A 26,216-nucleotide genomic window follows, 5' to 3' on the forward strand; every position below is an offset into this window, starting at 1 on the left:
TGGAAGCTTTCTGTATTCTGTTACTAATCTCTTGATGTATGGTATTGTCTGATGACAGAACACTACTTAAATACTGGAAGTTGTGTACAATATCCATCTCCTCATCTCCAATTCTTAGATGAACAGTTGGAGAGTTTGTACTCATCACCAAGCCAACTGTCTTAGTTTTGCTGATTTTGAGAGCTAAGGTTGTAAAAGCTTCATGCCAGAGATCTAGTCTAGTTTGTACATCCGCTTCTGACTCACCCCATACCACTACATCATCAGCAAAAACCAGGGCATTAGTTGTTGGATCCTTTCTCTTAACCGCTTTTAAAAACTTCATCCATTATGATTATGAAGAAAAGTGGTGAAAGACAACTTCCTTGCTGAACTCCACTCTCCGTTTGGAACCAACCTGACGTTCCATCCTGGACCTTGACACAACACTTGGTTTCATCATATAATCGTACTCGTGCTATGATGTCATCAGGCACTTGCTTATGTCTAAACATTCCCATATATGCCTGAATGGTACATGGTCATATGCTTTCTCGATGTCCAGAAGAACAGTTATGTGTTTTACCTTTCTCTCATTACTTCTCATAGAGCATTCTGGTGACAATGAGGTCTAAATCCATGTTGTATGTCCTCAAGTGTAGGTTCAAGATATTTTCTAATCCTGCTTTCAAGGATGGATTCATAGATTTTGAGGCCATGTGACAGCAGAGTTATACCTCTGTAGTTGGTACATTTCTTTCTATCACATTTTTTCAACAATGGGATGATGACTCCTTGCTTCCAGTCATTGGGTATTACATTCTCTTTCCAGATTCTATTTAGTACCCAGTACATCCACTGTTGTCCAATCTCTCCTAGTGCTTTGTTCATCTCAACACTTAATTCATCTGATCCAGTTGATGTGTTGTTTTTCAGCTTAGATATTGCTGTCTCTACTTCCAACCATGTCAGACTAGTGGTATTTGTGCTGCCAAAATCATAAGGTTCGTCGTCTAATGGAGTGACATTTTCATTCAATCCTAAATTTAATCAAAGGTACTTTTCCAAGACAATTACACTTTCTCCCGCACCCTTCAGCCCCACCTTAAGCCCTCTTCCTAAGCCATATTTCATTTCAATACAAGAACTTACTGATTTCCATGATTATAATTTTTACAACACCCTTTTATACTTTATTCTTTGTTAAAAACCTCTTAGTATGTATATTCCTTGTATTATTAACTATTACCATAACATCTCACTTCACTTGTTATTCTTTAAAATAATATTGTCTTACTATTTCGCCACAAATGATCTTTGCTCCAATACGGCTGATGATGACCCCTAGATGGGTCGAAACTAGTACCGTATAATTTTGTAATTTTGTGAATATATTGTATTGAAAAGGTGGAAACATTTACGTTATTATTATTATTACTTATATATTTTCATAACAGTTCAGCAAATTTTCAAAGTGCCTTTGGTACTCCTGTAAAATTTTGGTCTTATCCCTAGTCACCTCACCATTAGGAAGTTCTTCAGATTGGATAGATTCATTTTGAGTTCTTCTATTCCTAAGAATACTGTATAACTGTAGCCAGATCTTCCTTGCATTTCTGCTTTTTAGCTACAACCAACTGTTTGACCTGTAATTTTTTCTTTCTGTAAAGTGACAGCTTCTCCTCTATTTCATGTTGATCTCCCCGTGCTCCTGCTTGATACAAGGATCTTCTTGCTTGGTTTCTGTTACTGATAGCCCTCTTAATATCATCGTTCCACCAGGCGGTTTCTTTAGGCTTTCTTGTTTGGCTCTGCCATCCACATGCTTTGTCTGCTGTACCAACCACAACCTTCTTTAGAGTATTCCATTCTTCATCTACTAATTTCAGTTCTTCTCTTGGCAGCAACCTCTTTATTACTGTTCAGTTGAATAACTGGTAAATCAACTTTAAAAGTTGGCATCATTCCTGTTTTTTCAAATGAAATTTGTAATCCCTTTTTTTTTTTTTTTTTTTAATGCTATGATTTCTAGTTGTTGAATTTGAAATTTAGCCTCTTATAATACATTTCTTTGGCAATAGTCAAAGTATCATTTTGAAAATCTCTCCGCAATTGACTATAAGCATTCCTTCATATGAATGTTAATTTACGTAATCGAAGATTACCTACATCCGTTGTTTTAAAACAATGATACGAATTCTTTTGCGAAGACACTGCTCATTGAAATCAATTCTCGAAGATATAAATGTCGACCTTTCTATAATCACATTACGAACATCAACACACTGCATTGTAAGTTAGAAATGGTTAATTTCAATAAATAAAACTACATGGAACTTAACTTATTTCTGCTTGCGCTAGTGGACTGGGCTGGACTCCAACTCAAACTTCTTTGGCTGATCGGCTCCAGGTGATGGCTGCATCATATTTGGGCAGTGGTTACCAAATTCGGGCTTGTAGAATCAGCTGGTTGGTGTCCATCAGTTGTCAACCCCATTTTCAGCTTAGAAGCACATCACGATGCCGTTGAATACATGCGATAAAAACATATTTAACATCGTCTTTAGTTCCATTATTCAATTATAAAATGAATTATCTTGTGTCTAATTTCTATTTTCATGCAGATTATTCCTTCAAAATTGATAATGTCTCGAGTTATAAGACTTGTAAAGTACTTTAGATAATTTCTAGTTTGATGCAAATGTACTTTAAATTGGCGATATCTAATTTCTCCTTTAAGTAATCCTTGTTAATTTTCAATCCGATATATGGCCTCCGACAACTTATCTCTTCTTCTCTATTTGTTTTTACACTCGATAATCTTCTTATTTGAGAATTGGCGTAATATCTTTATAATATTACTCGTTCTACCAATTAATCATTAAGTCTTCTTTCGTAAAACAGCTTCCTCCTTCTTTACATGTTCAGTCACGCGTGAAAAACTTCGTTCTGATGCTCAACATAAAAATGTGTTTGTTCATTTTTCCGGTTTTAACAATTAGAATATTCTGCATTTTTCTTACGGTCTGAACGTTTTACTTTCTGATCATGGCTTACTTGACTCGTTATGTCTGTATTCCTTCGATATGTTCGCGGCTTCTTTAATTCTATATGTCTGTAATTTTTTAATAACATAATCACGGCCTATTTAATTCCGTATGTCTGTATTTTCTTACAGTGTATTTTTCTACTTTATAATCTTTGTCATTTTATCGCGATGCATGGCAAACATCGGTGTTGTAACATCTTGTTTTGACGTAATCAGGGCAATGAAATGGTACACGAGGAAGGACGATACAACAACTGTCCCAGCCTAAAAACACACGCAGAATAAGTTTTAGGAATTATATTCAAATTAATTATGTCTCTGTTGTCTTGTAGTGAGTTGTTGATTGTGTTGTTTATAAGGAATAGGTCATTGTATCATCGAGTGTTTTAAATATGCAGTTTCAACGTGAGTGTATTAATAGCGATGTTTTAAGGAAGGTTATAGGTAGTCTTCCGAAATATGAAAACACATCCAAGTGTAGAGAAAGATGCGTACGTCAATGAAGCATTATGCTAACAGTATTTCAGTTTATTCTCAAAGAGCTATACCAAAGATAGTGTATTTTGCTGAATATGAAGTATGGGTGCAATTCAAGTTATAGGTTACCGAGGTCATAAATATTGACACAACTTATTGCCAAACTTAAGGTAATGTAGGTTAAATAAGGGAATATTTTGACAAGCAAAGTACATATTGCTAGGAATATGGTAGTTGTTGATCCATAAAATATTAATCTTACTGAGTTGAGAAATTATGTGAGTTGAGCGTTACATTGAATTGATTAAATAATTTTTGCATAAGCGGCGATATAAAGATATGATGAAATTATGAGGTAAGGAATGTGTGATTAATGAATAATAAATATTCTTGGTTAATATATTTGAGGAATTATGATAAATATGACAACGTATGAGGAAAGAATGTTATGTAAGGTTGATTAATGAAAGATTAAGTAACGCAAATATGGATCATGGTTATAATAGATGCTTCTAATGATGTGTAATATGGAATGACCTATAATATGAGTTTATTGCAATTTGATAATGGACTTACATGTTAATAATAGATTATTGTCATCAAAAATAATTTCAGGTAACCTATAATTAAGACTTCGATGGCAACTTCAAAGTGAATTTCATATTTTATTTAAGGTTTAAGCTGAAATAGAAGATCGTTGATGGCATATACGATTTTAGTGTCTTTATTGTGTTAGCCTATCACTATTAAAGAATTAGGAAGTTTCATCCATGGTATTCCTTGTCGACTTGCAATCTTAGGATTGAATTTTATGAAGTGATATGACTTAAATACAACCTGTTAACAAACTTGTTGAAGCTATCTAGAAAAATTTTACCTATTTCGTAGGAAATATTTTGAGTGTATCTAGTCATGATTAATAATATTTTTTTAAATATTATGATAGTTAGCCATTGAAAGCTACAGTAATGAAACAGATCTTATTCTGCATATGTAAACAAATAACTTACTTGTATACATCAAACGCGAATGGTATATTTTCTCTTAAAAAAGTAACATTCTTCGTAGTCCTTGAGAATTTTACAATCCCAAAGAATTTTATCCTAAAAAATTTTATTTTAATTTTATTGTATAATTTTTATACTTTCAAGCACGTTAATTGAATTGATTATTTTCTTAATGTCGTCATGAAGAATTTTTGAATTTTATCTTTCAATAAGAGGCATAGGAGATATGAATTGTAATTTATGCGAGGTCAGGATAATTTTCGTTGAGTAATTTCAATCCGAATAGATTTCATGAGAGGAATTTAATTTTTTTATTCACGAAGTCAAGACCTTGGAAGATGATAGAATATTTTAATGATTGCGAACCAAAAAGGCAAGATCAAGAGAACGATTATGAAACAATTCTTTAAAAGAAATATCAATGTAAATAGTAAAACATGGGCAAAAATGGATTTAACTTATCTGAAGCATACTATATTTTATTCTGAATAAATATTCGTAGTTAAGATTGTAATTCAGGGTCGGCCAACTGTCTGGCGTGTGGTGTAAGAACCCATGTGATGTATTAGCGCAGAAGGTGGGGAGGCGCTGTCGTAGAGTGAGACGAAGAGACAGCCTCGCTTTGTAGTAAACACGTTCAGTGCCATACGTGGTGCAGAGATGCCAACTATTACGATTTAATCGTAATAATTACGAATTACCCATCTTAATTACGCCTTTACGAATCACACACCACAAATTACGATTTTTTGTTGATTTTTAAATCTAAGTGTATGAAGTGTTCAAAAGAATGCACAAGGCGGCTTGAATTCTCAGAATATTATTTTCGGATTTCTCAGTAATAATTTATACCCCTTTCCTGTCCCTCGTTTAAGAATATTTCGAGTTTTCACGCGCCGAACGCAGTGTGCTTCCAGTTCCGGAAATATAGGCACCTGTGAAGTGGTATATCTTGCGGAGTTGTTGTCTTTGTTCGTCACATAATCAGACTTCCATGCAAGTATGCGAGTTCTTTTGTCTTTGTTTTAGCGGTAAAGTGGTGACAAACTCCGTTTAATTGTGAATACTGTGTGCGTGACTGTTGAAGATGTATTTATTGCGATTTTGGTTGCCAAATTTACATATATTGCTCTTCTAGGATATATGCTAATCGTGTGTTACGAAATGCGAAATAATGAAATAATGAAGCAATTTCTTGTGCAGGAAAATACGTGTGATTACGTTACCGCGATTAGTGACGCTAGTAATAAATATAGTTGAAAAATTTAGGGAGGTATACTCGGAAGAATGGCATTGTTTAATGCATTCCTCAAAATCTCATTCACATGTGTTTTGTAGTGTGTTTCGGATGCGCATGATGAAGAAGAACAAGACTGAATTTCGTGCTAATATGAACTCCGAACTGTTAAGTGCTCTGTTAGTGCACAGGATGCACATGATATGAAAAGAAAAAGCATTTCACCAATGTACGTTTACCAAACAGGAACTACAAGCTTTAAATTAAATGATATGTAAGTTAGTAAGATTACGGGGGGGGAAAAATCTGCGACCCCCCGCCCTAACGGCTGCATTACGAATTACCTTTCTTGAAAGTTGGCATCTCTGCTGGTGGTGGTGGTGGTGGTGGTGGTGGTGGTGGTGGTGGTGGTGGTACAGTACAGTACATAAGTATGGATGAACCGGGCACGTCACGGTGCGACAAGCTACCTACCCCTCCGATCTTTTTATCTTTATGGGAAGATCTATATTTATTTGTTCAAAATGATAGGAATGCTACAGCTAAATGTTTAGTTTGTAGAAAAGAGCTACAGTATGTAAAAAGATATAATTTACAACTCCACTACAGCTTGTGTCACGCTGCCGATCATGATCGGTATCAAGGCAAGGAAAGGGTACGTGTAATTACAGAACTAAAAAGTAAATTAAATAACCATGTCGAGCATTCAATTGGTGAGTCAGCAGTTCGACTGAGTTATAAAATTTCATATTTAATTGCAAAGAAACTTAAACCGTCAGTATTGGTGAATTCGTAAAGGAATGTAGAACACAAATATAGGTTAAATAAGGGAGATGAGGAGTTTTGTCCAAATATCATTGAAGACTTCGAAGCTACCAGCTTGTAACTATTCTCATTTTGGTTCCGTATTGAAGTTGACGTATGTCTCAAGTATTATTACAATATTATAAGTCCACCTGTTCAATACAATATAATATGATCCACTATTTCATATGGTCAAAAAAATTTTATACATAATACATAAAAGACAAAGGTACATGTTTCACCCTCCTTACGGGCATCATCAGCCTATATCAATCTTAAAAATAATACATATACTTGTAAATTATAGGTTAAAATGTTGAAAAATGGTTTCGTAAAACATTATACAATAACATCTAAAACAATGATAATGCACCAAAGTATGTTAAAAGAGAGTGAAATTAACAGTTTTGAAGATTAAAACGTGATTAAACATGAAATTTTGAGAGTCTAAAACTAAAATGGATCCATATTATTATAATATCATTAAGACTGTGATGGCCTTGAGTATAAACACAATCATCAAAGGGGGATGTTTCTTCAATTCCCAAGTTGAATCCAAGGTGGTAAAATCACTGTCAGTTATTTAAAACGGAAGTGTGAATGTAAATGTTTGGGATATCTGAAAGTCGAGAAGAAAATGGAACTTCTGTAGAGGCGTTGCTTGTGATAAAACGTATGTCAAAGCTGTTATTGTATAATGTTTTACGAAACCATTTTTCAACATTTTAACCTATAATTTACAAGTATATGTATTATTTTTAAGATTGATATAGGCTGATGATGCCCGTAAGGAGGGTGAAACATGTACCTTTGACTTTTATGTATTATGTATAAAAAATATTTGACCATATGAAATAGTGGATCATATTATATTGTATTGAACAGGTGGACTTATAATATTGTAATAATACTTGAGACATACGTCAACTTCAATACGGAACCAAAATGAGAATAGTTACTTGTAACTTGGTAGCCAACCAGGCAAATTCCAAACTAAATAGGTTTATCAATCTTAAAATTATAATATCCAAGTTGTCTAAAGATATTACATTTTTAAAGCAATGTTTAAAACTAAAATTGATCCCAAAATTTTTGAAACCTACACAAAGAAAGAACTTAACCGTCCCAAGTATGAACAAAGTCCAAGATAAAGTAAATGTAATATGGTTAAGGAATGAAATTAAGTCACTATACAAGAAGAAATCCCAATTGAACTTACAACTATATAAAATTCATTTAACGGTAGCTCAGACATTAACCCCATTAGAATGGAACTCTTTCCAATTTCACGTAGACTACAAATTGATGGTTTTACTCGACAAGAAGCAGGCCACTTTAGACAAGAAATTATCACATTTAAAAGAATCTCAAACGCTATCCATTGTACAGAATACAGATAAACAAAGAACAACTACTTCAAATGTTCACACACCTACAATTGTTAATTTAACCAACGTGCAGTTTTCTGGAACAGAAACGGAACTCCTGAATAAAGGTCCAAAGTATAACTGGCCTAGTGAAAAAAAGGACTTAGATATTATTACCACAGTGGCTGAGGTAGAAGCTAATATCTCTAAACTCCCCTTTGAAGTTCAAAATGACATTAGATTTGACATAAAAAAGAAATTACCTACACTAGCTAAAGAACTTAATGCTAAATCCGACTCTAATCAAAAATCTTTACTATGTAATTTGAGAACGAAAATAGAAGACAACAACATCATAGTCACAATAGCTGACAAGGGAGGGTCTATGGTGTTAATGGATAAGGACCATTACATAAATAAAACAAGAATTTTTTAAGGATAAGATTTATACAATAGTTAGCAAAGATCCTATCGTAAGAATACAACGTAATTTAAAATCTCTAATTAAGAACTCCACATTCCTTCTCAATGAACAGGAACAACAGAGACTGATCAACATGAACCCCAGCATTCCAATAGCCAGAGCCCTACCTAAAATCCATAAAAACAACATTCTCGTACGTCTGATTATTAACTGCCGTAATAGCCCTACCTATAAAGTTTCCAAATATATCCACGGTTTTCTCAAACAACATTATAAGTTTAATAATAAACTTCCTTTAAAGAATTCAATCAAATTTTGCGATATTTTAAGTAAATTTGACTTACAACCTAACCATATAATGTGTTCCTATGATGTCATAAACATGTACCCAAATATACCTACTAAAGAAACAGTCAAAATTATCTATGACAATATTTCAAAACATAGCAGCCTGAGTAAGCTGGAAATTGATGAATTTATGAAGATCCTGAATTTTGTATTGAATAACAACTTTTTCTCCTTTAATGGTAAGATTTATCAACAGACTGGCTTAGCCATGGGTGACCCTTTGTCCGGCATCTTGGCTGATATTTACATGGACTCAATAGAATACACGAAAATTAAAGAACATATAAAAGGTATATGTTTATGGCTGAGATTTGTTGACGACACTGTTGTAGTTATTGACAAAAATGTTACTAACAGCGACGAAGTTTTAGAGATTTTAAATAAAATTGATCCTAATGTAAAATTCACTAAAGAAGACGAAGTTAAACAGTCCTTAAATTTTTTAGATATAACGATCACGCGCGCCAATAATACTTTAGATTTTCAAATCTACAGAAAACCCACACAGTCTCCTATAACCATAAATAATTCCTCTTTACATCTTAAATCTCAAAAACAAGCGTCATTCTATAATTTAATACACAGAGCCTTAAAAATCCCACTATCCCCTAACAACTTAAAAATAGAATTAAACTACATAAGGAACTTGGCCAAGCTTAATGGGTTCAAGATTGAAATGATTAACCAGTTAATCAGTAAAGTTAAATATAAACTATCCACGAATCTCATTCCGGATAAACCTAAAAAAACTAGTTTCGCTACGTTTACATACAATAACCCAGCCATCCACCAGATCACCAACACACTGAAGAAATACGACACTAATATTGCTTTCAGAACAGTCAATACAAATCAAAGTATATTTTTTAATCATAATAAAGTCAATTATAAAAACAGCCGTTTTTCGAGATCTGGTATTTACAGACTCACTTGTGCTCAGTGTGGATTTAGTTATGTTGGACAGACTGGGCGCAGCTTTCATACGAGATATATGGAGCATTATAATGCCTTAAAGCACAACAAATAATCAGCGATGAGCTCACACATGAGTGAAACAGGACATCAGTTTACATCAATTGATAAAGATCTCACTATTCTAAAATGCATAGGCAAAGGAAAACTTATGAATGAATTAGAAAATCTTTACATCTTTTTAGACCAAGCCTATAACAAAGACCATAATCTTAACGATATCACGGAAACAAAAAATCCTTTATATGAGCTAACTCCAAAGTTATTAGGCATGGTGAATTCAAAACATAATACAATCCCGCCAACTTTTAGAACTTCTTGTTCTAAAGCTTCCACCACCTCGTCTTGCTCCTAACAGCCCGCCAATAACAACACACGCGTGCAAGGATCCACCCACCATTACCCCCCCTCCATGTCCTTCACTGCCTCAGCCACACCGTTATAATACTAGAAGTCGAAAACCCAGTCAAGCTAGCGTTGCTGTAACAACCTGACGTACTTAATACGCTCCGTACGAGTAAGTACCGCATTAGCCATCTTTGACGTACGGGAAGTCTCTTGTACAGTACGGTATTATTAACCAACTTTCTTCTACATTTTGTTTCAGAAAATCCTGAACATTTCTTCCAACAAATGTTTCAACGGAATTATAATATCAACTTGACTATCTTTTAGATCCATTCGACTACCATAATTTCCGAACTCCGCTAGCTTTGACATACTTTTTATCACAAGCAACGCCTCTACAGAAGTTCCAGTTTCTTCTCGACTTTCAGATATCCCAAACATTTACATTCACACTTCCGTTTTAAATAACTGACAGTGATTTTACCACCTTGGATTCAACTTGGGAATTGAAGAAACATCCCCCTTTGATGATTGTGTTTATACTCAAGGCCATCACAGTCTTAATGATATTATAATAATATGGATCCATTTTAGTTTTAGACTCTCCCTTTGATGATTGTGTTTATACTCAAGGCCATCACAGTCTTAATGATATTATAATAATATGGATCCATTTTAGTTTTAGACTCTCAAAATTTCATGTTTAATCACGTTTTAATCTTCAAAACTGTTAATTTCACTCTCTTTTAACATACTTTGGTGCATTATCGTTGTTTTAGATGTTATTGTATAATGTTTTACGAAACCATTTTTCAACATTTTAACCTATAATTTACAAGTATATGTATTATTTTTATGATATAGGCTGATGATGCCCGTAAGGAGGGTGAAACATGTACCTTTGACTTTTATGTATTATGTATAAAAAATATTTGACCATATGAAATAGTGGATCATATTATATTGTATTGAACAGGTGGACTTATAATATTGTAATAATACTTGAGACATGCTACCAGCTTGTCCGTGCACACAGTGTCGAGAAGAATTCAAGACTTATCTGATGATGTTCACCTACAATTATTAGAACTGACAAAAAGCTTCCTGGCATACTCCTTAGCAATTGACGAGAGCACAGATATTTCTGACACGGCCCAACTGGCCATTTTCATACGAGGGGTTGACGAAAATCTTACAATTTGGGAGGAACTACTGGATTTAGTGCCTATGAAGAATACGACGAAAAGCATCGACATTTTCAACTGCATTGTAAGTGTTGTTGAAAATGCTTCCTTGCCATGGAACAAACTAGTTTCAATAGCAACAGATGTTGCACCTTCTATGGTAGGAGGCAATTCTGGAGTAGTTGGGCTCATAATACAAAAAATGAACATTCTCAATGTAGCTCGCACACTTGTTCCAATTTACTGTATCATACATTTAGAAAATTTTTGTTCGAAAAGCATTGAACTGAACAGTGTAATGACTGCAGTGGTTAGAATTACTAATCTCATAAGATCAAAGCCCTTACGTCATCGGCAATTCAAGGAATTCCTAGCAGAAAGTGCCTCCCTTTAGTCCAACCCCTCGTCCACATTGTGGGAGGTGGGCAATGGCATGAAGTAAGGGATTGCCTGCAGGGGTGATGTACAGCGGAGACTGTGTGTGCCCCATGACCGCTACGGTAGCTGTGAAGGCCCTACAGGAACTCTGAAAAGTGACGGCTAACGTGGCTCTGATGAAGTCCTCAATGGCAGATGCGGCAGAAAAAGATACTTTTGGAACGGCAAATCCGGCAGACGTGGCAACCCTCTTCCCGTGGGGTTTAAAAAAAACAAGGGGAACCACTGCCTTCTGGTGAAGAGGGATCTTCAAAGGCTAAGGGAGACAACCCCTACAGAAAACATCAGGCTTGGAGGCTTAGGTGGCAGTCCCACCACCAAGCCCGGGTTGCTGTGGGCTAATAACTCGCACAGCCTTAAATATAACCTATTATAAAAACCGAAGTGAAACACAACTGGATGGATAATAAGTTGACTTTCGGCATGAAACGGAAAACGAGAACCCTGAGAGAGAGAGCAGTAAATTGAAGCAGGTGGTTAAAGTGATCGAGGAATACAGGCTGGATGTCCTTGGATTAAGTGAAGTACGGTGGCCAGACTTCGGAGAAATACAGACTCTTAACAGGTGCACATTCCTGTATTCTGGGCAAATGGGGGAGGATGCAGAACATAAAGAAGGTGTAGGATTGCTATTGAATGAAACTGCAAAGAGGAGCCTCCTTGATTGGAAACCTCAGAAAGACTGATGACAGCTCGATTCAAGACCTGGGTTCGCAATGTGACTGTGAACCAATGTTATGCTCCCACAGAAATGTCAGAGATTGAAAAAAAAGAGGAAGAATTCTACTGCCAGCTAAATGAGACCATTAAGAAAGTGGAAAGAGAGATGATATTATTGTGATGGGGGATTTAAATGCAAAGGTTGGTTCTAACAATAAGGGACTGGAACAAATTATGGGAGTGCATGGAGTTGGTGACTGTAATGAAAATGGGGAGCTTTTCATTAATTTCTGTGCTAACCATGATTTGATAGTGGGTGGCACTTTATTCCCTCATAAACGATGCCATAAGATTACATGGGTGTCACCAGATCTGGTTACAGAAAACCAGATAGACCACATCGCCATAAGTAGAAAGTTTAGAAGATCATTGACTGATGTTAGAAATAAAAGAGGTACATATATTGGAAGTGATCATCACCTGGTAGTTGCAGAGTTTAGAATGAAAATTGTGGCAAGTGGAAGGAGATTTGAAAGGTGAAACAAGAAATTTGGTTCAGGTAAATTGCAAGATGAAAGTAAAAGGAAAGAATTCCAGATAGAATTAAGAAACCGTTTTGAAGCTCTTGCTGTTGAACCAGAACTTATGATAGATGTTGAATTATCATGGAAGAAAGTCAAGGACATATATTTAGACGTTAGTGAGAAGGTGCTTGGATTTCACAATTATCTCAAGAAGGCATGGATGTCTGATGATACTTGGAAAAAAATAGAGGCTACAAAGCTAGTTAAGGCAAAGATTAATATGTGTAAAACAAGACAACAGAAAGCCGCAGCACAAAAGGAATATGTGGAAGCTGATAAGAGTGTGAAGAAAAGCGTAAGAAAAGATAATATACAGTGGGTAAATGAACAAGCACGAATGGCAGAAGAGGCATCAGCAAGGGGAGATTCTAAGGAATTGTATAGTATCACAAAGAAACTGTCAAGGAGAGGATTTATCAGGAATAAACCCGTTAAAAACAAGAGAGGTGAACTAATGACCACCTGGGAAGAACAGCTACAAAGATGGAAGGAACATTTCTCAGAGTTGCTCAATAGAGATACAGAACAGAATGGTAACCAACAAATGGAACCAGTAGATAGTGACCCAAGAATAAATTTACACCTCCAACCTGCTCAGAAATAGAGAAGGCCTTGAAACAGATAAGAACTGGAAAAGCATCCGGTATGGATAATATCGCGCCAGAAATACTTAAAGCAGATATTGAGACCTCGGCAAAATTATTGCACCCCCTGTTGGAAAGGATCTGGAATGAAGGAAAGCTACCAGCTGAATGGAAGAAAGGCTTGATTGTTAACCCATTGAGCCCTGCATATTTGTTGGATTGAAACTGCATTGGCGCTGGGATTATTTTGGAGAAAATATAGTGTCGATTCATGTCGTGAGAAATTTCTTACTTACAAGACCATTAAAGATTTAAATATACATGAAAACAAAAGGCTTTCATACCACAAACTGCGGAACAAGGAATACAGTAAAACATTTTATTTTATTAGCATCACGGGTACGTACTCAGTCCACCTGCTGAGCTGTAACACGGCCTTCTTTTTACATTTCCTCTTCGATTTCCACATCTATTTGTTCTTCAGGAGCATTGCTAACACTAATACTAATATTACTACTAATTTCACTGAAAAAATTACATTCCTAATCATCATTACTTTCTAAAAGGGGTTATATATCGGTAAATATCAGTTCCATACTGGCAGCCATCTTGTTTACAAGCGAATCTCAAAGTCGAGAGATAGCCCACTTCAAACTAATATTACCAAGCACACTATCGATATATATTAGCAAAGAGCATATAACATTGCAAAGAAAGAATCCCTACACAAATTACAAATGCAACCCACTCTGCCATCTCTTGAGGAAAAGTTGAATTACGTAGTAAAATGAGACAGCGGAACAGTTCCGTGGTCCGGCATTTGGTCCACCGAGACGAAGCACGGAACGGTTCCGTGGCTCGGGCCCAATGAGTTAAGATACCAAAGAAAGGGGATATTACTAAGTGTGATAATTGGAGGGGAATTACATTGTTGTCAGTACCAAGTAAGGTGCTTTCAAGGATCATTTTAGAGCGGGTGAAGGATGTTGTGGAATTTCGCCTTAGAAGGGAACAGTCTGGTTTTCGTAAACACCGTAGCTGTGTCGATCTCATAAACACTCTGAGAATCATCTGGGAACTAAGTGCAGAATGGCAGAACACCCTCTACTTCACTTTCATTGATTTTGAGAAGGCCTTCGACTCTGTAAATAGAAGAGTTATGTGGCAAACACTTGAAGAATATGGTATACCACAAAAGATTCTGAATATTATAAAGGATATATACGAGGGTTATAAATGCCGGGTTCTGCATATGGGAGATCTTACTGAACCAATAGATGTTACCTCGGGAGTTCGACAGGGCTGTATTTTCTCCGACGCTTTGCCTACTTGTGTTGGATAGTGTGCACAGGAGAGTGTATCAAGGTCGGAAAAGGGGGATCCAATGGGGCTTACAAGATAGCTTAGAAGACCTTGTTTTTGCAGATGACATCTGCCTACTGGCTCAACGGTTCAGAGGTATGGAAGAGAAGATTAAGCGGTTGAAGGAGGAGGCAGAGGGTGCTGGACTTAAAATAAATATTAATAAGACCAAGGAGATGAGGGTCAATTCCAAGATTGATGATAAACTGTCTATAGATGATAAAGGGGTAGAACAATTATTAATAATCTTGACCATGATGGTCGGGATTGGATCCGTATTGACTTAGTAACAGTAAATATGTTGGAAGATAGTCTGCCTAGTCAATACTATTCATTTATTTACCTTTCACCTTAACATCTAGTACATGTTTCGAGAATATTGTGCATTCTCTTCCTCAGCTAGTGGATTAAAATTCAGTATACAATAAGACCTGACTAAAATACGGGGGCCCCCATTAAAAATTCAAAACAATGAGTATGACAATGTGACACTTAAAAATTTTGGATAGTACAAACATAGAATTAAAATCCCATTTTGTCAAGTACAAATTAAAAACACAATATAGTCTAATTAATGTCTAATTAAATACAACGTCTTGTGATGATATGAATTCACAGTGTCCTTGAAGTTGCCTTGCGTAGTTCAAAAATGTTGAGTTAGGAAGGAATGAAATTGCATTAAAACTTGAAGTCCTGCCGATATCCACCGTTAATGGGTGTTAAAATGATGTCTATTTAAATTAAAATATTGGACACAGCGTCGTATAATGATGTGAATTTACGGTGTCCTAGGAATTATAATACTATCTTGCGTAGTTCAATTGGATTTGTACAAGAATAAATGAAGTTGCGTTAAAAGTTGGAGTCCTGCCATTATCTTCGGTTGATAGATGTATTATGCAGCCAGGTTGAAAATAGGTTAAAATGGTCTATAAAAAGGAAATGAAATAAAAATTAACAAAAGGCTCCGATATGAACAAATGAGAATACAACGGGGTAAAAATATTAAACCTTACCAGTGTGATGATGTAAATATTACGTGTGGCATGCATGTGTTAGATAGATGTTGAGGCACCTGATGTTGTATGGCAACTGGTTACGGAATTACATTGGGTTGCGTGGTGGATGGAAGGAGGGGTGGAAGGAACCGCCCCTGATACTACAGTCATACTTCCCCCCCTTACACGCTTGACATCATTGGGCCTCTTACCAGGGTATTGGGTTACCAATTTAAACAACCGATTGTCTTCTGCAATGTGTTCATTTAGGCTGTTCTCATTATCAAATTTTTGCAATTTGTATATTTCTAATTTCTCTAGGGCATTCATTTGTTTGCCTTTGCTTAATGAATGTAATAAAGTCGTATCACGTTCAATATTTGTGAAATGATGGTTGCTTTCATGCATGTGTTCACACATTGCAGAGTATCTAGAATGTTTTCATGCATTGACATGCGCTTTATACCGTACCACCACACTTCTACCTGACTGTCCGACATATTTTTTTCCGCAATCTTGGCACGACAGTTTGTATACTCCTGATTTACTGAACCTACTGTTGGTGTTTACGCTATTGTAAATAAGGAAGAAAGAGAAAAAAGAAAGAAATTCGCTACATTCACTTACATTAATAAACAATCATACAGTTTGGTTAAACTATTTAGAAAACACAATATCCATGTATCCTTTAGGACAGATAATAATAATAATAATTTATTGTTCAATTCGAATAGCGTAAACACCAACAGTAGGTTCTGTAAATCAGGAGTATACAAACTGTCGTGCCAAGATTGCGGAAAAAAATATGTCGGACAGTCAGGTAGAAGTGTGGTGGTACGGTATAAAGCGCATGTCAATGCACAAAAACATTCTAGATACTCTGCAATGTGTGAACACATGCATGAAAGCAACCATTTCACAAATATTGAACGTGATACGACTTTATTACATTCATTAAGCAAAGGCAAACAAATGAATGCCCTAGAGAAATTAGAAATATACAAATTGCAAAAATTTGATAATGAGAACAGCCTAAATGAACACATTGCAGAAGACAATCAGTTGTTTAAATTGGTAACCCAATACCCTGGTAAGAGGCCAAATGATGTCAAGCGTGTAAGGGGGGAAGTATGACTGTAGTATCAGGGGTGGTTCCTTCCATCCCTCCTTCCATCCACCACGCAACCCAATGTAATTCCGTAACCAGTTGCCATACAACATCAGGTGCCTCAACATCTATGTAACACATGCATGCCACACGTAATATTTACATCATCACACTGGTAAGGTTTAATATTTTTACCCCGTTGTATTCTCATTTGTTCATGTCGGAGCCTTTTGTTAATTTTTATTTCATTTCCTTTTTATAGACCATTTTAACCTATTTTCAACCTGGCTGCATAATACATCTATCAACCGAAGATAATGGCAGGACTCCAACTTTTAACGCAACTTCATTTATTCTTGTACAAATCCAATTGAACTACGCAAGATAGTATTATAATTCCTAGGACACCGTAATTTCACATCATTATACGACGCTGTGTCCAATATTTTAATTTAAATAGACATCATTTTAACACCCATTAACGGTGGATATCGGCAGGACTTCAAGTTTTAATGCAATTTCATTCATCCTTAACTCAACATTTTTGAACTACGCAAGGCAACTTCAAGGACACTGTGAATTCATATCATCACAAGACGTTGTATTTAATTAGACATTAATTAGACTATATTGTGTTTTTAATTTGTACTTGACAAAATGGGATTTTAATTCTATGTTTGTACTATCCAAAATTTTTAAGTGTCACATTGTCATACTCATTGTTTTGAATTTTTAATGGGGGCCCCCGTATTTTAGTCAGGTCTTATTGTATACTGAATTTTAATCCACTAGCTGAGGAAGAGAATGCACAATATTCTCGAAACATGTACTAGATGTTAAGGTGAAAGGTAAATAAATGAATAGTATTGACTAGGCGGACTATCTTCCAACATATTTACTGAGGTAGAACAAGTCGACTCCTTCATATATCTTGGGAGTATGGTTACTACGACTGGAGGAGCAGAAGAAGACATTAAGAGTCGTATCAGGAAAGCGAATGGTGCTTTTGTTCAGTTGTATCCTATATGGAGAAACAAAAACATTTCTAGAAAAACTAAGTATTACAAGTTGTTCATTTCATGACCGTATCGATGAATATAATCAAGAAGTTAGTAAAATAATGACCTTATCAATACTTTATTATTGCCTCAGGCAAAATTGAATATAAATTAGCACTTACAGGACATGTTTCGACCACTTAGTGGTCCTCTTCAGCTGTATAAAGAAAGAATTGAGAAGAAAAATTATTAGGACAATAAGCACAAATAATAAAAATTCTTTGGAGACTCCTTTGTTAAAAAATGGAGGTCATCAGAACAGGACATCTTGCCTCTCGTTCTTGTTTGGAAAAGATGTTTATTCTGCGCTGTCTAGAGGGTTTGTCTTTGAGCGCGACCTGGTGAAGTAACGATGTGAGACAGTCTGACAGTTCGTGCAAAGCTCTGGAGAGAAGGGAAGTAGAGTTTTGTCGTCATCTAAAATATCATGTGAGGGAGGAGGAAGATTGGGCTGTGCTTCTGCGATGTCGTGTTTGATTATATCTCTTGTCCGTCTTGTCTGTTTTAAGTCTACCCATCCAAGTATTTCCTAATGTTCTCGTATAAGATGTTTTTATATTCGTTGTTTTCGTTAAGATTCTCGTCACCGTTTTGTAATATATCAAGAACGATGTGGATGTTTCCAAGGTTGTTCATTAGATTTCCTTTATTCATCATACAGATAATTTGAAGGTCCTGTCTGATATTGGTGAATTTGTGGTTGGACTCTTTCATATGGGATCCCATGGCAGAGAATCTTTTGTATTTTTCAGCATTGACGTGTTCTTGATATCTAATTAAGAAGTTCCTTCCAGATTGTCCCACGCAAGTTTTTTTACATTGAGTACAAGTTAGCTTATAAATACCAGATTCCTGGAATTCGTCATCTTTAAGTTTATTAGCTTTATTGTGACTAAAGAACCTATGTTTCGTGTTGTTGTTGGTTGAGAAGGCTACTTTTTTGTTGTGTTTCTTGAATAAGTTGGTGATTTCGTAAATCTTCGGGTTATTAAAGGTGAATTTGACATATCCTTTTTCTTTTTCTGAATGCTGTTTAAGTTTAATTTGTTGTTGGTATTTGCATTTAGTAATGATTTTATTGATGAATTTCAAACTGAAACCGTTATGTAGAGCTTGCTAACGAATGAAACATAGTTTCTTCTTTCTGTCTGTTTCTGTTAGCGGAATTTCAAAGGCTCTGTTGACGCAACTATAATAAGCAGATTTCTTTTGTGAGGTGGGATGTAAGGAATCACTTTTGATTGTGGTCGGTGTAAAAGTGGGTTTACTGTATATTTTAAATTGGAAATGGTTGTCTTTACGAATTGTTTGGATATCTAGAAAATTGAGTATGCCGTGCTCTTCTTCTTCAGCTGTAAATTTTATGTTTGGGTCTAAATTATTCAAAGTATCTAGAATACTGTGACTGTCGTTGATTTCCTTATTAATTATGGCATAGGTATCATCAACATATCGAAGCCAGAGATCAAGTCCTTTAATGTGGCTTACTATCTGAATGTGTTCCAAATAGTCGAGGTATATGTTAGCTAAAATTCCAGAAGCCGGCGCTCCCATTGATAGTCCATCTTGCTGATATATTTTATTATTAAAAGAAAAGAAATTGTGGTTCAAAACGAATTCCAAGATAGTTATGAAGTTTTCTATTTGGGGTATACTGATACGTTTGTGAACTAATAGATTCGTCTTTATAATCTCAATGGTGTTTTTAATAGGGATGTTCGTGTACATGTCTTTGATGTCGAAGGAACTTGTTATATGAGATGAAGTTAACTTGAAATCTTTAATAGCCATGCAGAACTCTTTGGAGTTTTTAATCGAAGATTTGGTATAAAATACGTAGTTTTGGGTCAAGAACTTATGAATAAATTGGGATATTTTGTATGTGGGGCTTCTCCGAAAATTAATTATAGGCCTCATAGGTGCATCCTTTTTATGTAATTTAGGCATAGCTCTTGTTTTAGGAAGTCCTGGATTCATATTAATGAGTCTTTGAATTTCTTGGTCGTTAAAAAGGAAGGAGCTTTGTTTCAGTATCCCTTTCAAACTCTCTTGAATTTTTAGGGTGGGGTCTTTCTCAATTGCCTTAAATTTGTTGTTAGTGAAAAAAGTTTCCGTTTTATTGATGTATTCGGTTTCATTTAATATTACCACTGTTCCACCTTTATCAGCTTTCGTTATAACTACGTCACTTTGTCTAATTTTACGCTGAAGATCCTTCTCGATCTTAGTGTTTGTGGAATTGGTCAGTAATCCTTTAATTACGGAGGGAATTTTTTTTCTTTGCTTTGTACCGTACATCATTCTGAATGTTGACTGGAAGGGTTTGTATGGCCGTCTCTGTTTCTGCTAAAGTTTGTATTAATACTTGTCTGTAATCGAAACTATGCCAATTGTGATTAGGTCCTTTGCTTAATAATTGTAGTTCTTGTTCTGATTTTTCTTCTCAATTCTTTCTTTATACAGCTGAAGAGAACCACTAAGTGGTTGAAACATGTCCTGTAAGTGCTAATGTGTATTCAATTTTGCCTGAGGCAATAATAAAGTATCGATTAGGTGGTTATTTTACTAACTTCTTGAGAAAAACTAAGTTACGATTTTCTAACACAAATGTTAAGTCTGTTCTACTTTACATCTGTGAATCGTGGAAAGTTACCCAGAAGACGACTAAACAACTGCAAGTCTTCGTGAATCGCTGTCTCAGACGTATCATCAACAAAAGATGGCCGGATGTTATTTCAAATGGAGATCTATGGGAAGAAACTAACCAGCAGCCAATTGAAATGCAGATAAGCGAGAGAAAATAGCGTTGGATAGGACATACTTTAAGAAAGCCCGCTGGAGCCATTCAAAAGACAGCGCTCGATTGGAACCCCCAAGGAGCTAGAAAGCGCGAACGTCCGAAGAAGACCTGGAAAAAGATGATCGAAGAGGAATGTGTAACAGTGGGAAAAACTTGGAATGAAGTGAAGAGGTTAGCCAACAATAGGAACAGATGGAAGTGTTTCACGGAAGCCCTATGCTCCAGGAGGAGCAACAGGAAATAAGTCAAGTAAGTAAGTCTAGCAGAAAGTGACAGTGTACTTGGTGATTTGCCTTATCATTGTGCTGTTCGCTGGCTTAGTCGAGGCAAGGTACTCTATGCGTTTCTTCAACTACGACAAGATATAGCTACATTAATGGAGCAACAAAATGTGCCAGTCCCCGAACTACAAGATCGCAGGTGGATTTGTGATCTCGCATTTCTTGCAGATTTAACAGGTCATTTGAACATTCTGAATGTTTTTCTCCAGGGAAAGGGTTTAATAATTACAGAAATGTTTGATAGAGTGAAATCGTTCAAATTAAAACTGTGTCTGTGGGAGCGTCAGTTCATGAACAGAACTATTCCTCATTTTCAAAAACTGCTTACAGTGTTTGAATGTGCTACGGCTGAGGATATTGATAGGTATGTCAAAATCATAAAAAAAACTTTATTTGGGATTTGATTTTGATTCTAGATTTAACAATTTCGAGTGTCTGGAAACTGATTTTCAACTTTTAACCACACCATATTCAGTTGTTGCAGATAACGTTGATCCAGACCTACAATTAGAGTTTCTTTATTTTTATTTATTTAGTCTGATCCAGGACACCCTAGATTTGCCATAAGACACAGAATAATACACAATAACAATTTTGAGGGAAGATAAAGAAGATTAATGTTTAAAAAATGATAGGTTACAATTAACCATATTAAATGCCATGAACTCCATATAAATGGTGACGAAGAATTTACAGTGTGATAGAAAACTAAGAGATAAATTTGTAAATAAGAAGGATTTGTGTGACTTTTATAGAAATTTTTCACAAAAAAGGATTTCCCGATTGCATAGGTTTGCAGCAAGAATGTTGAGTATTTTCGGTTCTATATATGCCTGTGAACGACTCTTTCTATTTTAAAAACAACTAAACCTAAACAGAGAAGCCAGTTGTCAGATCACAATTTGAAGTGTGCTCTTGAACTTAGTGTTTCTCAAACATTAACTCCTAATATTGAAAAACTAGTCAACAAAAAAAGACTACAAAAATCAAGGAAACCCACGAGTGGCAACTGAGTATCTACATCATGAGGTAAAACATATGTTTCGAGTTTACAGATTACTCTTTGTACTATTTTTGTTGTAAAACTGTACTGTTTCTTACTATTAGCACTCTTTTTACAGTGCATGATATTGTAAAACACAGTAATTTTTTGTTCAATATTGGTTCCGAAGATGCACCGACAGAAAACAAGTTTAGTTTGTATATGTAGAAAGAAACTTGCTTTATAACTCCTAAGTTACATTGCAATAAAATATTTAGAGAGAAATATGTACTACACTTACCGCATTGTACCTGCAGTCCTTGGACCTCCCCCTACGAATGATGTTGTGTTTCCCCTCGCCCCTCTAGCCTTTACTTCTCAGTTACCGTACTAAGTACTTCGTTTCGCTGCCCGAGCCAAGTGTGTGATGTGTTAACTGACATCACACGTTCATGCAGTTGGCTGACCCTGTTCTAATTCATTATTATCATTTATAGATTATAGGATTGATTTAAGGTAATCTCATATTTGGTAATGAGTAAATTGATTTTACAGTTGGTTCTTTATGGCATAATCATCCGTTGAATTTATATATCGCGAATCAAGGAGAGAGAAAGAGTACTTCTCAGTCGAAGTCACGTAAAAAAAAAAATGTGTTGTATAACATAATCCCTGAGATGTTCTCCGACAATAGCTGCGGATTTTCTTGAACGCCAACGTGGGCTAAGCAGAAGAGAGTTAGGATACCCAATAGCCACGAATAGGAGCAAGAAAAATTATCGCCCAGTGTGGTTGCAAAAAAATAAGTGTTGGCACAGTACATACACATTTCACACGTTAAATAGACATTCAAAGTTGAAAAGATATAAATTCTTATACTTCATTTCTTTCTGTTTACACAGATAACTGACATGTCCTATGAATACCTGCTAAGTATTCTGGTTTTTCCGTAAAATGTACGGATTTTGAGTGTGTTTTACGGTTGTACGGATTTTGAATATCCGCGCTTGGTTTTGCTTTCTGCAGTCAAATCGGATTTGACTGTCGATAGTAACTGGTAATACGAGATTAATGTTTGAAATTCAATCGGTAAATGTATCGATAATCATACTATCGATTATCACCGTGCTTTTGTCACCTGTTCGACCTCAACTGCTAATTCATTCACTGAAATGTTCCTAAACAGGTAGCAGGCTGTGGTATTGAAGAAAAGAAATCCGTGAAAAGTAGCAGGCTATGAATTAATATATAACAGCTTTAGTAACTGTGTCGTGCTTCATAGCAGCTATGAAAGGCTTTGTTTGTGTATGGGTGTAACATTGGTGGTAGTTCTGAAACTCGTGGAATTGTGTGACGAATTTGTAAGCGATTTAGTATCTTTAGTGTTCGTAATTAGTTCAACTAAGAAGGGATATTATCAGTCTTCTAGGGAGGCATATTCTGCTTAATTTCCTTGTTTTATACGATCACAGAAAATGTTCCCAGTGTTTAGTGGAAACGGATGACCATTCATCAAGATGTAACTTTGTGCAAGTATTTAACGCCAGGGGTATTATAACGTATATTTGACTTGTATTAGTATTGTATTAGTATTGTTTATAATCCCCCCTTGCCGTCCTTTTTCATTATGTCTCAAGACTTTGTGACGCATGCACATGTTAAAAAATTTCCGCTTTCTGGAATTCTTTTTGAAACTTGGCAGGTATGCCTATGAAAAGAACACAACTATAAAGAGGGAGCATTCGCACTTTCAAAATGCCAGGCAGCAAGCTGACACTATAAATGGAATAAGATAACAGAATATAATATATTGCACCATCCTGAGGGGTAGTTTCATCCATGCACCATATTGGGCGACCATTTTTAATATGAGCGCTAACTTGGGTAACAGTTGCTCCGGCTATTTTCCCCTCGATCTCCCATCACTCTAATAGATCATTTAATGGATGAATGCATAATAAATTTGATGCTAAGTGTCGTTGGCTAAGTTTGCTTTAAATATTCATCATATACGCAGTTATCGCCTCATAGAATTCTAGCGATATCGTAACTTAGAATTCTCCTATCAGAATATATGATATGGTAATCCTTACTTTGCCTCGTGACACCTCTCAGGGATAATTAAATTGCTTTTTTTTTTTGAACCATACTATTTTACCGTGAGGTCAACTGAGGCACCACATTTCCGCTTCAATAAATTATTATCGATACCATTCATCATCTTAAATCATTATTATGTTTTCCAAGTCCAGTCATCCGAATATAAGTGAAGAAAATAAATAAAATATTTTCCTAATGGATTAATTCAAGATTACCTAAATCCTAATAATATTAGCCTATCTCCTAAAATAATAACCTCTAAATTAGAAAATCCATATTTTATTTCTTGATTCCGGAATCACAAAAGAAAATCCACAAATAATTATCATCATTAATTATCTTCTTCTTCTCTAATAAAGAAATCTTTAGGTTGAAAATAAATCTAAGTTCCTAATCCTCATTAAATTTCTTAATAAAATATAGTTTAAGTCCATCAGTTCTTGTTTCTTCTATATAAAAAAACAACTGATAATTAAAAAAAATAATTTTAAAAAAATGCTTATTTTCATCATTATCACTTCAACATTCCATCACAATTCACTCATTTCGGCCTCTTAACGTTAGTAATCACAAGTAAGTTCCAAATATTTTGGCCCAAAAATGGCTATTTCAAATATATTTTGTTCTTAAAATGAGAAATATTGTTCTCCTCGACCGTATCATTTGATTAAAATATTCAAATAACACCTTAAATAAATGTAGGTATCGTTCAAAGTCTAATTATAATTGTAGTTCTAATAGAAATTGTACCAAACATGTTTTAGGGTTTAGCAATAATTAATCAGGTATCACTGATTCCGTAGGAATGCATTTGGTTACCTCTTATATTTAATTGCGGTAAAGATTTTAAATTATGGGATTATTCTATGAATCAAATTCATTCTTGACAACAAACTTCCAATAATATTTAGTACAACGTTGGTATAAATTAACTATGAAGACGACAAGTTTCCCTTCATATATTTCCTACTTGGATATTTCTTCCGAAGACAGTGTATGGTAACCCAAATATACGAAATATGCGATGTTTTTCATTGTACGCGTATACCATTAACCCTATATACCACTCATAACCATTTTATTATTCTGCCGCAAATGGTAATCATCACCATCGGCCCATACTACGTCGTATTTACCGCCAAAACTACCTATAAATATATCTATCTTTCCGTCTACTAACATTAATTACCATAATGTCTCATAATTCAATCACATAAACATATCACGACGAATAATTATTCACAATTGCACATTAACATGCCATTCAAATCATAAATTCTCTATGTAAACATTTATCATCACCAACATGACGGCAAATCATTCCAACATCACATTATTTTACTACAATGGTGCTCTTTTGGGTTAAAATTCATATATTATACGCGTAAACACGCTAGCCTAAAAATGAAATGCATATATAAATCAAATAAGTTAATATGTACTCACATTTCATTGCGTCGTATCGGCAAACACATTTAGGTTACTCGTAAATCAACTATCTTCTTCAAGAATATATAATTAAGGTTACGTCACTTTAAATACGATGTTTTTGTCCCATAATGGTTAGAAATTACATTCCAAATCTCTCCTGGTTTAGTTTTAAGCATTCCTATATTATGGCATAGATTGTGAAATCTAGAAGAAGTACCTATTCCCCTATTAATAATAATAATTCAACATGGACAATCTCGTTTCGAAGATGGTAACGTCTGTGATTTAATCACGAAGAATTAGGTAAAACAACGTACCAAATATACACTTTAACTACAACTACTAATTTACTGCATATCAATTTCAAGAAAATAAAATAACTCTTTGGAACTTATCTTGTGATCACCGACGTTAGATGGTCGGCTTTGGCCTTGATGTTGTCATCCAGGGATTGCGTCGTACGGCTCCATCCTCTGCTACGTCACCATCGGGTTGTGATTTTGGGACTCGAGATAGCAGAACAGCTGGGCGGTTTCCGTCAGACAGCCGGCTCCATCTTCGGTTTAGCCTCTCATCATGTTGTTGCAGTCAATCATAACAGAAAGAAACATTTCCAAATCGTGAATTAATTTCA

General features: G+C 35.3%; 1 protein-coding gene across 2 annotated transcripts in view; it reads left to right on the top strand.

Annotated features, from left to right (window-relative positions):
• The window catches only part of escl, a 393,433-nt gene that overhangs the window by 302,019 nt on the left and 65,198 nt on the right, over window positions 1-26,216 (top strand). The gene's annotated exons all lie outside the window — the stretch shown is intronic.

The sequence above is a fragment of the Anabrus simplex genome, chromosome 1 (assembly GCF_040414725.1).
Source record: "Anabrus simplex isolate iqAnaSimp1 chromosome 1, ASM4041472v1, whole genome shotgun sequence".
In the NCBI taxonomy this organism is placed as follows: Eukaryota; Metazoa; Arthropoda; class Insecta; order Orthoptera; family Tettigoniidae; genus Anabrus; species Anabrus simplex.